We start from the raw sequence: 18,535 nt of genomic DNA, 5'->3' as shown, positions 1-18,535 counted from the left end.
ACTGTTGGCACCTGGACTGGAGAGCTGTGGCCGGTAGCACTCGCTTCACCAACCGCACTCCTTGTAGTGGGGCCCTCAGGGAGGGCCCTGTGGGGAGGACAGCAGGCAGGTCCCCACAGGCACGGGCCTTGGCCTCCTGGGAGCTTCCCAAGGCATCAGTCACTCATATGCTCTGTGGCGTCAAGCCCCACTGCCACTGGATCCATGGGCTGGAGGCTGGAGGCTGCAGGCTTGAGCTCAGGGCACTCTAGGCAGCGTTCACAGCTTTCCATGAACAAACATCCACATCCTGGACTGTTCCAGCACGACAGACTGTAGAAATTATCCCACCGAGTCCAAGGACAGTTCAGGGCTGTGCTGAAAGGGGTCACCCAGCTTGGGGTAGTAAGGCTGCAACCACAGGCCAAAATGTTCCTGGCACCGGCAATAACACCCGAGGCGCTGTCTCCAGCCCCTGCAGAATTCCACGCCTGTTTTCAACAGGAAACACGTGAGTGTGCATCAGTCTCTAGTCTCCAGTCCTCAGTCTCCAGGCCTAAAGAAGCAGTGTGTCTGGGCTAAGAGATAAGGTGAAGTTTGCTCCAGACCTCTGAGGGTGTCAGAAATCAATTAAGGTCAGAATGGTCGGTGCTGGCATTAATCTTTGGTGTCCTTGATTCAAAATGCCAGAATTGATAAGAACTGAGGGGGAAATTGGACCATCCTGGGTGATTTCAAGTTGAATTGATTATAGTATGGGTTGGAGCAGAAGCAGAGTTAGATAAACTTCAATAGAGGACCCAGTAAAGAAAGGTCCATCGGGGCCACTATAGCTTCTAACCATCATGGAAAGTCTGCTCTAGAATGTTCATGGTGTCTGCTTCTTGTGGCATCTCTTCCAGGTAGGAACTGTCTGGTTTTATGGACGAGGTTCAGTTCAAAGTACACATTAGTGATGGGGCAGGAATGGAATTCAGATCTCCATGGACCTTCTGCCAGAAAGGTGGCAGCTCCGGAGCAGTGGCGAGAGGAAAGAGAGAGGCAGGTTGGAAAACTACTAATCCCTCTAAGATAAGTTTACGTCTCCCTATTTTCATTTTCTACTTTTAAACATCCCAATCTAAGGGCACAGATATTTTTCATGTGCAAGTAAACAAATGAAGTACGAGATCATTGGCTTTAGGATTCAAACTCTCTGGGTGCAAATATGGGTCCCAACATTTATTAACTTTGCGTCAATATCACCTCTAAAACCTTAGGTTTTTCACCTGCAAAGTGAGGCCAGTAAGAGTACCCGCCTCAGAGAGTTAATAATGGTACAACAGGTAAAGTGCTTTCCAAAGCGCCTTGTACAAAGAAAGCACTTGATCAATGTCTATCGCTTCCATCGCTATTCTTTAAGGTAACAGCTAGCCACCAATGAAGAACAAATACCAAAAAAGAGTGTTTTAGTGTGCTCTTGCTGTGAAAGGATAATTTGGACTCTGTAAGCCAAAACACACCTTGACATTTCTGTACAATTCTTATAGTCAATTCCTGAGCCTCTGTTTTCAAAACATTGGTAGAAATACATACAGTTTTCCTCTATTTAGCATATAGATTGATCATGCCTTTTTTCTATGCTTAATGGACTAGTTCTGTCCGTTAAACAACTAACTCTGTCCATTAAACACAGTCTAATTCAATTAACAGACATTGAGAGTCTGCTTTGTGCTAGGCTCTTTGCTGAATGCTGGGCACACAGAAGATGAGTGGATGAGGCCCGGCTTCTGGACTCCTTACACTGTTAGTCGAGTTGGAGAGACAGACAAGAAACAACAGGACACCCTAAGGATGACTTGAGCACCAGGAGGATCATACTGAATGCTCCTAATATCTTCTATAATGGCTCACATTTTATGACGGTGTACTGAGGTGAAATACTAAAAGACAATGTCTTAAACCCAAGAATTTAGAAAACAGAGGGAATCAGAGAAGGCAGTTTAGACCTCACAAAATGGTAGCAACTAGAAGCTTAGGCAACAGGCAGCAGATGGTGGACACTGAGGGACACGCGAACCACAGGCCAGCCACACCACTGAGTGGAGGCTGAGGATGACAGATTTATATTTGCACAATTCTGGGCTTGGAGGGGGTCAGGGAGACCCACACACAGAACAATGCAGCCCTAATGACACAGCCACAGACACACCCTTTCTCCTGGGTGGGTGTGGGCATGAAAGGACAGGACACATCCCAGTGCTGGTATATCCCTCATCTGAATTCAAGGGGATCAGAAGGGATGACTGTAAACAGGGCAAGGTGACAGCAAATGGTTCAAAGAATACAGAAGAGGAACAAGAAGAGAGAAGATGATGAAGGAGGAGCTTAGAGGGGTCGGCCATTCATGAAAAGGGGAAGACAGGCTCCACCTGAGGGGGAAGCATGCCCAGACCCATCTCTAGCTAGTTCCCAGCTGCCGGCAGACCTTTTCCCTTTTGGCCAGTGTTTATCAAACCTAGCAGAGGTACAGATCACTTCAGGATCTAATTAAAATGCCCATTGTAATTCAGAAGATCTGGGCTGAAGACTCTGTATTTGGAATGAGCTCCGGTTATGCTGATGCTGTTTGTCCTCAACTTTGGCTACACGTTAGAACCCGCTGTGGAGCTCTGGAGACAACACCAGTGCTCAGGCATTACACCAACCAGTGACTGAATCTGCAGGCACGGTGCTCGGGCATCAGTGTTTCTAGAAGCTCCCTCAGAGGACGGTAGCTCCAGCAAGGGCTGAGAACCACCACTCTAGGGAAATATGATCCCCAAGTCTCATTACTTCCTGTGTAAATGCTCCCCAACCTCCTTTTTCTTTCTCTGCCACTGCTTTCTCTGCTTGTTCTCCATGAAGCCCCTCCAACTTCCCTGAGAGATTAGCTTCTCTCCCTCTATTCCCAAGCTGTCTAAGATTGGAGATGGCTGGGAGCCAAGACAACACCAGTTCCTTACTGCTTCCCCCACTCCAGCCCCATCCAACTTACCTGGGCTTAATTTAGCCTCCCCTTTCCCACCCCCACCTGTCGGGATGACCAGGGGTGAGTAACCAGTACTGATCCCAGCTCTCAACTTGCTCTTGCTTCTCAGCTCACTCTCCCACCTGCTCGGTGGTGGACAATAAGCCACCACAGATAAGTTCCTAATCACTTTAACTGCAGTCCTAACAACCTAATCTCACTCCAGTTCCTTATGAATTCCTAGGTTCCTTCCAGGACTTGACTTGGTGCTCAAAGAATACAATAACGAGGGATGAGCCAAGGGGCATAGTGTACACTGAGAATCCATAGAACATCATCTTCTGCTATCAATGGAGCCACCAGAAAAAATACATTGAGAAAGCAGGTCCCTCTCCAGAGTCAGATGAATTACAGGGGATGGTGGTTGACAATTACAGAACCGTATCTGTGTTGTTCTCCATTGTTTCCCACTACATAGCACAGTGCCTGGTATATCATGTGTAAGTATGTCTGTATGAATGGATATATTCATGGATAGAGAACTGAATTTTTAATTTCTGACCCTCAGTTGATTGACAAACAGTAGACAAGTGATGGTGAACATTTTCTTTTGACTTGTTAGCAGAAGTTGTCAGATACAAATGAAGATAATGCATATATGAGCTTAGAAAGAGAATCCTTGCTTGAGTGGCTTGAGTGGAAAGTACACAAAAATAAACTGTATCCCTTCAGTGCTAACATTCACTGGACAAGCTGTAGAAATATTACGGTCAGCAGTGAATAAAGTGCTTTCACAAGCATAGAGCAAATTTTGCTAGTTTTCCAAAAGACCCTCTAAACTGTCCTCTCCATTTCTCTACCTCTTCTGCCCACCAGAGTCCTCCAATGCCATCTTTGTGGGATGATGTGGCTTCTGGTCAGCACAGGACACAGTGTGAGGATTGGAGGGAAGAAATTGACTGGGGGTTGCTGGAAAAGGGGGAGGGCTGGGGGTTCCAAAGTGAAGGGCTGGGCTAATTCTCTGTAGAAGGGCGCTATTGGGGAAGGAAGGAAAGCTTTTTTTTTTTTTTTAATTCTTTAAGATATTCCTCTAGAGCTTAAGGACAATAGGAAACCAGCCTCTGAAAGCAACAATTGTACCATTTCACTCCTCCATGACTCCACCACCTGCTTCTGCATGACTCACTAAACTAACCCTCTGCCTGTTCTGGGGCTCTCCCACTTGCAGTCCCGGGAACTGGAGACCTCCAGACCTTTATCCTTGGTGGTGGTAAGTCTCGGAGCTCTGATTTATCCCTTTCCTGGGGTGCCTCCAACCCCATCCCTGGACTCCTAGCTGCGAGCAAACAGTATCTGTGCTGTGGTGGGAATCTCCTTTTGAAATTCAGCCTATTAATTTTTATGCTATTGACTATTCTTTGGTTGTTAAGAAATTGAGTTGGGGGTGCCTGGGTGGCTCAGTCAGTTAGGAGTTTGCCATGGGCTCAGGTCAAGATCTCCCGGTCCTGGGATGAGCCAGTCCGCTCCCTGCTCAGTGGGGAGTCTGCTTCTCCCTCTGCCCCTCCCCCTGCTCCTGTGCTCGCCGGAGCACTCTATTTCTTCCTTTCTCTTTCTCTCTCTCCCTCCCTTCCTCTCAAATAAATAAATAAAATCTTTTAAAAAGAAGGAGAAGAGGAAGAAGAAGAAGAAATTGCATTGAGAAAAGGAGTCACCTGTTAAAGGGTAAACAGAAGATATACTAGAGGGGTAAATACAGGACCAAAGAAGAGGAATGAGAAAGAGGGAGGAAATGTTCTAGTGAAACTGTGGTCCAGTTAGGACTCACATGTTCCTTCCAACTTTATCTGAGTTCAGGGGAAATGTTTCAAATTTGTCTTGATTATTGCAACACTTCTTTTTTTTATTATTATTATATTATGTTAGTCACAATGTAGGAGGGATCCCCTTTCTCCACATCCTCTCCAACAATTGTTTCTTGCCTTGTCGATTTTTGCCATTCTAACTGGCGTAAGGTGGTATCTTAGTGTGGTTTTGATTTGAATTTCCCTGATGGCTAATGATTTCGAACATTTTTTCATGTGTCTGTTAGCCATTTGTATGTCTTCATTAGAAAAGTGTCTGTTCATATCTTCTGCCCATTCTATGATTTGTTTATTTGTTTCTCGTGTATTGAGTTTGAGAAGTTCTTTGTAGATCTTGGATACCAGTCTTTTATCTGTAGTATCATTTGCAAATATATTCTCCCATTCCGTGGGCTGCCTCTTAGTTTTTTTGACTGTTTCCTTGTCTGTGCAGAAGCTTTTTATCTTGATGAAGTCCCACAAGTTCATTTTATCTTTTGTTTCTTTTGCCTTTGAGATGTGTCACGAAAAAGGTTGCTGTGGCCGATGTCATAGAGGTTGCTGCCTATGTTCTCCTCAAGGATTTTGATGGATTCCTGTCTCACATCGAGGTCTTTCATCCATTTGTAGTTTATCTTTGTGTATGGTGTGAGAGAGTGGTCAAGTTTCATTCTTTTGCATGTAGCTGTCCAATTTTCCCAGCACCATTTATTGAAGAGACTGTCCCAAAAATCATACGTTACCTTGGAATTAACCAGAGACGTAAAGGATCTATATTCTAGAAACTACAAATCACTCTTGAAAGACATTGAAGAAGACAGAAAAAGATGGGAAAATACTCCATGCTCATGGATCAGAATTAACATAGTTAAAATGTCCATGCTACCCAGAGCAATCTACACTTTCAATGCTATCCCGATCAAAATACCAATGATTATTGCAACCCTTCTTGTAGGGCTGACTCTCTCAGCACTGGGAGCCATAAGAGGTGTGGCAGGAGAGCTAAGTGTTAACTGGGACTTCTGGCCAGCAGTAAAGCCTCTTAAAATTACGAACTCCAGTATTTTTTAAATGCTTCTGCGGCCTAAAATGACATAATAGTTTGCACTCAATGATAGTGAGTGACCAAAGAAAGCATGACTGGATTGTAAGCACGCATTCATCCTTGCAGAGATTCCATTGTTTCATAAAAATGGAAATGGATGAGGCTTTAAACTATCAAAGATTTGTTTTCCTAAGTCAGATAAGTGACAATTATAGGAGCAGTTTTGAAAAATACAGAATATAAATATAGTTTGTAACTAAGTTGTACTATAATTTCACACAACACTTGTCAATGTTTTCATATCCTGGCATATATAGGAAATGAAAATATTTGACCCCTAGGATAAAGTGAAGAGGATTGGGGAGAGGTTTATGGGGCTTGGTTTTAAAAACCTTTACTTTTTAATATTATGATTATGATAAAAACACAGACTATTCAGGAAAACAGTAAATATTTAATTATATAAAATTTCCAGGTACAATACTTTCAAAGTTTTATGATAAATATGAGTTTGTTTCTTTATATCAGTAAAATTACATGGTGACTCATTCTATTTTTTTTAAGACTGTCTATATTTACTTGATAGAGCAAGAGAGCACAAGCAGGGGGAGCAGCAGAGGCAGAGGGAGAAGCAGACTCCCCACTGAGCAGGGAGCCTGACTGGCGCGGGCCTCTATCCCAGGACCCCAAGATCATGACCTGAGCCAAAGGCTGCCACTTAACCAACTGAGCCACCCAGGTGCCCCACAATGTGACTCCTTCTTGTTGGTAGAAAAAAACAAAACAAAACTGGAGTTCACTGAAAAAAATAATTTGAATTCACTGTGCAATGATTCTATTCAAGTCACAAAGTATATTACAGGACTATGGTTTTCGATATCTCTTCACAGTGTAGATTTAGCCATGTTGACACTCATGGTTCAGAATGTATCCATCCTTACGATGGCAAGATCTGGGACTGGGGTCTGACCGAATTTTGTTTTTTACCAGGATTGATTGCCTTCATCATTGTCCCTCTGGGAAGCCAGCTTTTTAAAGGAAGAAATAAGGGCGCCTGGGTGGCTCAGTCGGTTAGGTAGCTGCCTTCAGCTCAGGTCATGATCTCAGAGACGGGAGATCGCGCCCCACATCAGGCTCCCTGTTCAGTGGGAAGTCTGCTTCTCCCTCTCCCTTTGCTGCTCCCTCTGCTTGTGGTCTCTCAAATAAATAAATAAAATCCTAAAAATAAAATAAGGGAAGAAATAACTCTACACATGCGCAAACTTCCAGAAAGTGGAGAAAGGGAACATTTCCCAACTCATTTTGTGAGGCCATAATAACTTTGATACAAAACCTGAAAAGGATATTGTAAAAAAGGAAAACTTCTGGCCAACCTGTTATGATGAGTAATACAAATATTCTAAAGAGAATATTAGTGATACAGGCTGTCTGGGTCTAAGGACCAGAGGGGGTCCCACAGGACTAGCCAAAAAGGTCCTTGGCTTCACACAGGATTGAAATCAAACTCAAGCCAGCAGGAGATGAGAGCAGAGTTTGTTGAAGGTATAGAGAGAGCGCATGTACGGACACTCTGAGGAAACTCAGAAAGGAAAGGAGAGAGAGTCCCTCTTTGCTTGGGGTCTGGGGTATTTACTGAGGATTATGGACTGGTGTACATGTCCTATCAGGCATCCAGGAATTAGTGAGAACAAGGACAAGGGTCCAGGTGTCCTCCATAAGTCACTTATTTCTTGGAGCCAGGGGAACTTGGTTCCAAGACTCTTGGTGCTGGTCGTCTGGAATATGTGCATGTTGGCTTCATCCAGTCATTCTCACCTGGTCCTTCCTTAGATATTATCTATTGCATTGGAAGGCTCTAAAGAAAACATGAACTTTCCTCCTTACAAAGAGGACATATACGTTTGTATGATAAGGCATGCGTAAGATGGGGGTGCCTGTCCCAGCAAGAATACAAGCAGGAAAAGGAGCAAAAAGCAGATTTTTATGGAGTCCCTTCAGCTTCCCTTTCCCTTTAGGAAATTGAAATCAGCAATATGTGTAAAGAAAGAAATATACGGAGACAAACTTGGGTGTATCCAAGGGATAGATTGATGAATGCAACTCCATGCATTGAAAGAATAAAAGAAGAAAATCTTATCACCTCAACAGATATAGAAAAATCATTTAATGAAAATTCAATATTCATTCATACTAAAAAGACTGTTTTAGCCACTCATAAGGATCTTGCCATATGCCTCTGGATTCAACCTCTAGTTCAGTCTGCCCAATGAGAATCAAACAATTTTAATTTGTGTATAAAGTACCGTGGACTAGCAGTCCCACAATAACTCCCAAATAACAGAAAGCAGTCCCACAATAACTCCCAATAACTGTCCTCACATTTCTTTTTTTTTTTTTTTATTTTTTTTATTTGAGAGAGAGCAAGCAAGAGCACAAGCAGGGTGAAGGGCAGAGGGAGCAGCAGACTCCCTGCTGAGCAAGGAGCCCAACATTGGACTCGATCCCACGACCCCAGGATCAGGAACTGAGCCCAACGCAGATGCTCAACCGACTGAGCCACCCAGGTGCCCCTGTCCTCAGCTTAGAGGTGGAGGGGAAGGAGGAGGAGGAGGAGGAGAGAGAGGCACTGCAGTACTTCAGCTGCCTGGGGGTTACCTCCTAGAGCTTACCAAGAGGGGACTCTGGCTTTGTCTGGCTTGGAATCACAGGGCCCGTTTGTCAGCTGTTTTGCAGGCGGCAGCCTGACCTCTTCTGGGAACAGTGGTTCTGGGCTGAACAGCAAGTGTGCCATGTGTGTTCCAAAGCCTGTGACCAAGGATCTGACGACCACATCGGGCCTCTGTGTCCCCCAGACCTCTTACAAGGAGCTGGTTCCCAAACTCCCAGAACCCGATCTCACAGTGTCTCTCAGTTCGAAGGTGAACACCAATCACCTGCCCCCGACGAGATTCAGATTCAGTCAGTCTGGGGTGGAGCCTGGGATACTGCATTTCTAAAAAGCTCCCAGGTGATGCTTGTACTGTCTGCTGACCACACATGCAGCAAGTTAGACTATAAATCCTAGCTCACTTCGGGCCGCGCTGGGAGGGAAGGGTGGGGGAGAGAGTCTTTTCTGCTTTCCATGAACAATTCAAACCCTCTGGTGGGCGATTACAGCAGCACCGACTGGCCAGCGCAAAGGAGAGAAGGAAAGGTCTTTGCTAGGGGAGGTATGAAAATATGCTGGGAATGTGGCGGGTTGGGCACAGGGAGGTAGGTGATATCTGAGTGGAAGCAAAGCTCCGCACGGGTTGCTACTGGGAATCGGTCAGAAACACTCGTCCTCGGGACAGTAGTGCGGAAACAGCCGTCAGACAGCAGTCTGAAATTTCTCAATGCACTCCAAGGTTTTAATGATGTTGGAGAATAAGGAGGGGTTTTTTAGGTTGTGAAAACTATTTTTAAATCTCAGTAAAGACCTTGTAGGTTCAATCATCTGTAAAGTGATTAATAATAAACTTTATGAATCATCACTACCTTCCACTCTAGCCAGGTTTTAAATATTTTTCCCTATTTTCTAAAACATCTTTTCACAAACCTCAAAATAAGGGATGAGATCAAGAGAGTCTTTATCTTTTCACCTCAAATAGTAGGAAATCAGGAAAGTAGAATCCACTTATCCAAATGCTTTCAATTATTAATCAAGGTTATGTTCCTTCATTCTTGAATGGGGATCCCTTTTCTCCTGTTCCACCCTCTGCCCTCACCCCTCTAATTTTCTCATTCTAAATCAGGAAGACTGGTGGAAGGGAGAAATCTCAATTTTCTATCACAAATTATGTCCTTTACCAACAAGAAAATGTAATGAGAACTTCCTTATGGAATCCTGTAAGATGGGGGAAGGATTGCAGCCAAGGGAGAAGCTGGTGCTGGAAATATATTAAATGAAGAAAAACAAGGAAATGAATATCGTCATCTCTCTCTCTCTCTCTCTCCAAATATATGAATATAAAGGAACAGAATGGAGGATGCTTGAATAGAAGCTAAACAACTCTGAATATAATTTGTGGATTTGGTTTGGGAAAATCGAATACTTTAAAAACTTGTTTTGGTTCTATAAAATAATTCTTTTTTAATTTTATTTATTTTTTTGAGAGAGAGAGAGCACAAGCCAGGGGAGGCAGAGGGAGAAGCAGACGCCCCACTGAGTAAGAAGCCCAAGGTGAGGCTGGATCCCAGGACCCCGGATCATGACCTGGGCTGAAGGCAGTTAACCAACTGAGCCACCCAGGTGCCCCTATATAAAATAATTCTGAAGAATTGAAACCAAAATGAACAACGAAGGTCCTTAATGTGGAACAGATTTCTGTCGTGACCACGCCAGGAGGAACTCTTTCAAGCGACTTCAAAAAACAGTGATTTTACTATTTCTCTCTAGTGGAATGAATAGACCAAAGACTTTTCAGTGCCCCAAAATTGTGATTTTTGGTAATCGCATTCTTCGTTTTGGAACTGTTATTCTGATATGGCTGGGGGCGCATAGTGGGGTAATAGATATAATTAGCTGTGTTACTGTAAAGTACTGGGCGATAGGAAGAGAGAGAACAGAGTGGAAACTTGTTTCATCTGGAGGAAGCTTCTCTCTCTGGTTCAAACTTCCTTCTACGCTTCCCCCTACCTTTTTTTCTTTAAGTTTTTTTGAGATGTACAACAGAATGATTTAATATACTGTGTACAATGCGAAATAATTACCACAATCAAGTTAATTAACATACCCATCACTTCACCTCGTTTCCTGTGCTGAAAACACTTCGGATCCCCTCTCCTTGTGCTCCCCATTATTGTGTTTAACTTTGTGTTTTAAACTTTGTTCTAAATGCCTAGTGGCTGCCTGCTGGTTCTTAATGTGAATGTTTTTTGTTTCTTTTCATTAGCTAATGATGCTCTGTCCTTGAGCCACTAGTCTTATTTTAAGCAAATTAGATTTTAAACACATGCTAATGATTTTCAAAAACGTGTCAGGGCTTAAGCTGGAAGACAAAAGTCGGGTGCGAAGGACTTGCATTTTCCCGTTTATTTGAAGGGTTTTTTGTTGTGGTGGTGGTGGGGTTTTTTTGTTTCTTTTTCTTTTTTCTTTTTTTTTTTTTCTCTCGTGCTTCACAGCTGAACGAATAAATTAGTGAAATGACTGTTACTTTAGGCGCCGGGGATTAATTAAAATTTCCTTGAAAAACATTCCCTCGAAATCTCTAAACCCCGTAGAGACAAATCCTGTTAACGTTATTATTGACCAAAAGCAGAAAACTTCTTAAAATGCGTAGAAAACGAAGGGCACGGAAAGGAAACGGGCTCCGCGCCGAGGCCCTCGGATTGCTGCGCACGCTAGGCTCCGGGGCCCCGCGCTGCGCCCAGCTCCCCACCCACCAGAAGAGAGCTGGCAGCGCAGAGGGCTGCAGCGGGGCGAGGGCGGGCAGTGTGTGTGCTGGGGCGGGGGGGTGTTGGAGACCGCAGAACCTCGAGCAGGCTGCGGGAATCCCTCTGGGTGCACGACCGGCCCCCTGCAGGGCCCTACATTCCGCTGGCCGCCAAGGTGGACCAGGACTTCCCCTGGGCTGCTTCCGGCTTTCGGACTCACGACCGGGGCTTGGGCCCCTACTGGCCTGGCAAAGATCAGGCTTCGTGTCCAGACCTTGCCACTGTCTTTAACGGTGGGGCCAAGCAGTCCACAGGGAGGCTGGCTGGGGTTCCTGGCTGCTCAGTGCTTTTCAGAGGGCAGTTCCCCAGAGTAAGCTCAAGTTCTGGGGCTGCAAAATCCTGCACCTGCTTCAGGCAGGAGAGGTGAAATGAGCCTTCACTGTCTCAGTATATGTAGCTCCTTTCACAACACCTGGCAAAGGGCAGGCTCACAATACATTCCCGTTAACTGAGATTATGCAGTGTTGATGACATTGAAGAGGAAACTGATCATGCAAAATGCTGAACAGAGAATAGGTATGCTGGCTATAATTTTACTGTGGATCCAACAAGAATGTAAAAATCTAGTAAATAACAGACATTTCTTTTCTTTTTTTTTTTTATTCAACAGAGATAGCCAGAGAAAGAGGGAACACAAGCAGGGGGAGTAGGAGAGGAAGAAGCAGGCTCATAGCAGAGGAGCCTGATGTGGGGCTCGATCCCACAACGCCGGGATCATGCCCTGAGCCGAAGGCAGACGCTTAACCACTGTGCCACCCAGGCGCCCCTAAATAACAGACATTTCTTAAAAGCCAGGTTTTCCATTTGTTCTTCGTCTGGATAAACAACCATAATAGGGAGTAGGGGACACCTGGGTGGCTCAGTCAGTTAAGCATGGGACTCCTGATTTCAGCTCAGGTCATGATCTCAGGAACGTGGGAATCAAGCTCCGCCTGAGCTCAGCATTCAGGGGAGTCTGCTTCTCTCCCCCTCACTGGGCTCGCTCATGCATGCGCGTGCTCTCTCGCGCGTGCGCTCTCTCTCAAATAAGTACATCTTAAAAAAGAAAAAAAGCACCATGATAGAACCATGGACTTCTACCATAATAGCATTGATCTAATAAGAATGATTATACCTTTACAAAGGTTCTTAATTATATTGTGCGTCAAGAACTGTCCCCTCTGGGCACCTGGGTGGCTCAGTCGTTAAGTGTCTGCCTTCGGCTCAGGGCATGATCCCGGCGTTATGGGATCGAGCCCCACGTCAGGCTGTTCCTCTGGGAGCCTGCTTCTTCTTCTCCCACTCCCCCCACTTGTGTTCCCTCTCTCGCTGGCTGTGTCTCTCTCTGTCAAATAAATAAATGAAATTAAAAAAAAAAGAACTGTCCCCTCACCTATATTATTTTTTTAACTATTTCAATTCAATTAGTTGACATATAATGTATTATCTGTTTCAGAGGTAAGGGTCTGTGATTCATCAGTTTTATATAATACCCAGTGCTCATTACATCACATGCCCTCCTTAATGTCCATCACCAAGTATTCCCATTCCTCTACCCCTTCCCCTCCAGCAACCCTCAGTTTGTTTCCTATGATTAAGAGTCTCTTATGGTTTGTCTCCCTCTCTGGTTTCATCTTGTTTTATTTTTTCTTCTCTTCCCCAATGATCCTCTGTTTTGTTTCTTACCTATATGATTTTATTAAATCCTCACAGCTGCTTTTTGAAATTAGTATTTTTTGTCCTCCCTTCACAGATTAAAAAAAAGAAACTGGCTTAGAGAGTTTAAGTAAAAATTACATATATTTAGTAAAAATTGAAATAAGAATTACAATCCAAAATATGTAACTTTCTGATATCTAAACCTCCTTTGTCTCTCTTCTCTCAGTTGTTGGTTTAGGAGTTCCAAGTAGAGGACCAAAGCAGGAAGTTGAGAGTTCAAGTCAAGACTGGAGAATTGATCAATTACTTTGGTCTCCACCGCCTCTCCAAAACCTCCCCTCTACAGAAGTCTTTCTGGAGACCCAGGTTTTCATCTGGGCTCTAGCAGCCTGTGCTTTGATTTCAGGTGATGAGAACATCAGACATCACACACATAAAGGACACAGAATGTATCTGGTTTTTCACAACCAATAACCCCGTTTGTGGTCTTTCTTGTTTTCAACCTTAATCCAGTTAATCACTGATACCAGTTTAATTTCATAAACTGAGATCAATATGATTACATTTCAACTTAACATCATCGGACTCAGCCTTCTGAAGCAATTTGTCTCAAAAAGTAGTGTCACCACCTCACCTAATGCACTGTAATTTGGGACTGCACAAGAGAGCAAACAGTATAAATTCCCATGCTAAGCTCAATCCTTTGCCTCTTCTCTCCATGCAGACACTCCATTTCTCCAGATCTAAGGCGGAAGTCATGGACCAGCCCTTTTGCCACTGTGTGAAACAGGCTTGGGATTCCGCTGAGGTGGTGCTGGAACTGCAGCTGCCTTTGTCTCTGAGCTCAAAAGATTTGGGGCCCTGGCCACTCCCTTTCTACCCTAAGCTGGGGGAGCCATGGTGGGACAGTCTATATTTCAACTGTGAACTGTTTTCCAGTCTGTGTGGGCCACTGAGCCAGGCCTGCCCTCAACACAGACACTCGCCTAGAGCCCAGAACACTTTGGAACCAGTCTTAGACCTGTCTGCCTAGGAGTCATCACCCATGAGCCAGAAGGAGTCAGTCAGCTCCACCCCCACCCCCACCCCCAGAACAGGGCACTGCAGAACAGGGACAGCTACCTGCCCTGGCTGGCTCTTAGCCAGATCCCTCCAACTCCAGACTCACCCCTGGAGACTGAGATCTATGGCAGTGAGGACTTCAGAATGATGCTATCCTCTCCCGCTCCGGATACGTGCTACTTTTGAACAGTGAGCTGTGACCATGGCATTAGGAAAGCTGAAGGGTCGGGCTGCAAATTTGTATTTTGCTCATCTTCTAGAGAGACTTTTCAGTTATAAAACTCTCTTCCTTTAGTCACTAATAAGACAATAAATGTTGTTTTTATAGGCCTTCATAAAAGTTTTGTGTTCTTTCTCAACAGTAGACAGAATTATAAAAGGGAAGAGAGGAGAGGGAGGGTACATGGGTGAGGAAGTACCTTTTCTCTCCCTTTAGTACTCCGAATAAAAGTATTGAGCTGGAGAAGGGCGAAGGGTAGGGGACAAAGCTCTGATCCTGAGCTACCCTTGGGACCAGCAGGCAACAGGCACTTATTCTCTCCTTTGGTCCTGGACAGGGGGGTAAAAAGTGTTCAACGAGGCCAGTGGCAAAGGAGTGCCAATTCTAGCCTCACAAAGTCAGCCTTAAAATCTGGGCAAGTCTGGGAGTGGATATGCAATGATGCAGGAATCTGGGAATCCGCTTAAGTAGGATATATTTCTGCTTGAACAATTCTTCTGAGTTTAGCCAAGGAACCTTCCTACGTCTTCATTTTCTCTGCCGTCTCTACCCCCCAGCCATAGAGTCAGGCCCCAGTGGATCAGCAGACACCCCACCAGGATCAGAGGAGGTCCTGGGAAGCAGCCCTCCTGGCTCCTGCCCCAAGATCCCTGTGTTAATGAAATTAACACATCCAGAAAGGATAAAAATATCTTTATTTAAATAATTTATTTAATTCTTGATGGCAGGGCTTATAAAGAAAGGGAAAATGTAAAATTTCAAGGTGCGGTAATGAAGGCAATTTGTTTTTTCTTTTATATTTACCTTTTTTTCATCTAAAAATCATGGACAATGGCAAACTAACATTCTTGAAATAGGGGTGCCTGGCTGGCTCTGTCGATAGAGCATGCGACTTTTGATCTCCTGGTTGTAAGCTCAAGCCCCATGTTGGGTGTAGAAATTATTTAAAAATAAACTCTAAAAAAATAAAATAAAATTCTTGAAATACCCTGAAAATAGAAAAACTGTTTTATGAGGAAAATCTAGATCCATTCTATCAAGTTTGTTAAAAAGAAAAGAGATTTCAATACGCTAAAAAAGTATGAAGTTGGGATGCCTGGGTGACTCAGTAAAGTGTCTATCTTTGGCTCAGGTCATGATCCCAGCATCCTGGGACCAAGTCCTGCATTGGGCTCCTTGCTCAGCAGGGAGCCTGCTTCTCCCTCTTCCTCTGCGTGCTGCTCCTTCTCTCTGACAAATAAATAAAATCTTTAAAAAAATAAAAATATAGTATGAAGCTGAATGTGAGGTCACTATCATTCTTTTTTTTGTTGTTTTTTTTGTTGGTTTTTTTTTGTTTTTTTTTAAAGATTTTATTTATTTATTGTACAGAGATAGAGACAGCCAGCGAGAGAGGGAACACAAGCAGGGGGAGTGGGAGAGGAAGAAGCAGGCTCACAGCGGAGGAGCCTGACGTGGGGCTCGATCCCATAATGCTGGGATCACGCCCTGAGCTGAAGGCAGACGCTTAACCGCTGTGCCACCCAGGCGCCCCTTTTTTTGTTGTTTTTTGGTAACAGAAACACTTAATAGTTTAATCATAAAGGGTTTGAGCAGATAAAGATAACTTCAAATCCAACAGAAAGGTGACCACAGATTTTATACTGAATATCAGAGAATAGCTCTCAAAAGCACACATACCCAGAGAGACACTGGCAGAAATCAGAACACAGTGAATCAGGCCGACACCACCACAGCTAATCTCTTCAGAACCATGCCACCTCTGTAAGTCTTCCAATGCCACCGGGTCTCTCCAAGGGCTTGTGAGGAATGTGTGCATGGAATAATCCTCATGAATGGTTGGAAAGCACATGCTGCATTCATGTTCAAGGGCAGCCTGGCAGAACTCAGTAAAATTACGTTTATATGTTTTCTATGGGAGAATTCTGCTCATGGGTTCACAGCCTAGAGAAATTCTCTCGCAGGTCTGTAAGGGACTCATATAGGTGGTGATGGTGACTGAATGGCAATCTGAGTACCCACTGGGGACAGCAGATAGGTAAAGAGTGGCAGAGACTCCTCAGAGACGAATATGCCAGACTTGGAAGCAACAGCTCAAATGTCCGTGTAAAGATGTTAGAAATTTACAAATGAGTGCAAAATGATAAATAAAATAACATACAATCTAATAGTTTTTACATGAATTGAAAATAAAAGCACGCACAAAAGATAAATCACGTATTACAAGACTGGTTGATAGGAAAATACACATTTAAAGTAAAATATAATTGGTTTGCTGTGGACAAAGGGACAGCAAATAAGGAAAATAGCTAAGAATGCACATACTTGTATTCAAAAAGAATAGGGTTCAGCAAAAACACTATTGAAAATGTGACTTTAAGTCAACCCATTTGCCTACAGGGTATGAAAATCATAGCAATTTTGAATGTCCCTTTCAGGTAATTTAGTGTGGACAAAAATAGAACAATTACAATTCTAAGCAGGTATGAGACTCTCCTTTTCCCTACCCAACCTCTTTATTCCTCTGCTCATTCCCTTACCTGAGACACATGCTTAAGGACCTAGATTTTCAGTCCAGCGCTCACATGAACTAGCTTTGTGATCTTGGATTATGATCCAATTTCAACAGAGTCTCATCTCCACTACCAGGCAACACTCTCTGATACACGGGAAGAGAATTAGATACAGTAAGTGTAACTTGTCTAGGCTTGTCTGAAACATAGGTCTTTCTATAGCCAATGGAAGCTGTCAGTAACTGGACCCTTCCCCCACCCGACAATCCTTCCTCTGCCTGATTCAATCATCAAAACCCTTCGAATTTCAACAGCACCTCCCAGAATGATGCGATTTTCTCCTTAATCCTATCAGGCTCTGAGGCAATTTGCAAGGCAAATAAGGATCAACTCCAAGTGTTTGGATTGTCTTTTCCTGCCTCCTAGACCCGCCAGAGCAGTATAAAAGGGCGCACTCGCCGGACTCCATCATTGGCCTCTTCTCCTGGACCCGCTGCGCTCCCCGCCTGGTCAGGAGGCCGAAGCTATGGATCCGCATCTGTCCACGCTCCAAGAGCTGTCTTGCTGGTGGGCACGTCCAGAGCCCCACATGCCACCGGGCCTGAACCGAGAACAGGCCTGGGCCTGGGCGCTGGACAACTTCCCCGCGCTGAGCCGCCCCTCCTGCCAGCGCCCCCAGTTCTTCGCGAACTGGAGCTACTGTGCGTGCGGGTCGCTGCGCCGCGCTTGCACCGGGCCCGGAGCTGGTCCCCCACTTGAGAGGGGCCACAAGCGCTGCCGGGACCCAGGGGTCCAGGCTGAAACCGCGATGGAGCTACAGTCACCGCCGCAAGCGGCAGATGCGACAGACAGCGCTGCCCACTGGGGCCTGAAGCAGCCAGGAGATGCCCGCGCCAGCGGAGGGGGACAGACCCACGGCCAGACCGCCGCCAGGAGCCCAGGCCGCCCCCGGAAGCTGCTGAAAACCGGGCCTTAAAACTGTGTAGAACACGGACAGGAAAAGAATTCCAGCGTTGTTGCGGCCCCCAGCACCCCTTCAACCGATGCCCTGGAAGGAGACTGCGACACCTCCCGTAGAAGTTCTTACACTGCCATAGCGAGCATTCCTTATTTTTCCTCTCCTGAATGACTTAGAGATTTTTTAAGTTAGAAAAAAACGCTCTTAATGTCATCCATAATATGGAACTTTTAGATTTACTTGTAATTGTCATGGTCTCTTATTGAATGTGTAGACAAGTAAACCCTTTTCCTATTCTCCAGTGAGGACTGACTTCTCAGACGGGGGCATCAGGATGGGAAGGGATCCGGGTGGCCTTGGAGCAGGAAGTGCTGGCGGTGAAGTGGAGCGCTCCTTCCGAAGTCCCAGGTGTTGCTGGGGAGGGAAGGAACAGCAGAGGACACTCGGTGGGGGGTTGTCTCTTGAAGCTGAGTGTGGCCCTCCACCTGAGTGCAGAGAGTAGACGTCAGTCATGTTCCTTGAATATTTTGAAGGATGCATGAGCAAGGGGAAGGTACAGGTCAAGGTTAGGGGGGCCAAGAGGAAGATCTTGTGCTATCTGACTTGACAGCCATGGGGTTCCAGGGCGTCAGTCCAGGTTAGACAATCCGGGCAGCTACTGAATCCGCCTCTCCCGTGTTCTCTCGGGGTCTGCCTTGTACCAACAACCACATGGGTGGGGGGAATGGGATAGACTGGTGCTGGGTAGTAAGGAGGGCACGTAATGCATGGTGCACTGGGTGTTATACGCAACTAATGAATCATCGAACTTTANTGTTCTCTCGGGGTCTGCCTTG

Source organism: Ailuropoda melanoleuca, chromosome 3 (assembly GCF_002007445.2).
Source record: "Ailuropoda melanoleuca isolate Jingjing chromosome 3, ASM200744v2, whole genome shotgun sequence".
Classification (NCBI taxonomy): Eukaryota; Metazoa; Chordata; class Mammalia; order Carnivora; family Ursidae; genus Ailuropoda; species Ailuropoda melanoleuca.
Note: the sequence above shows the minus strand (reverse complement) of the source record.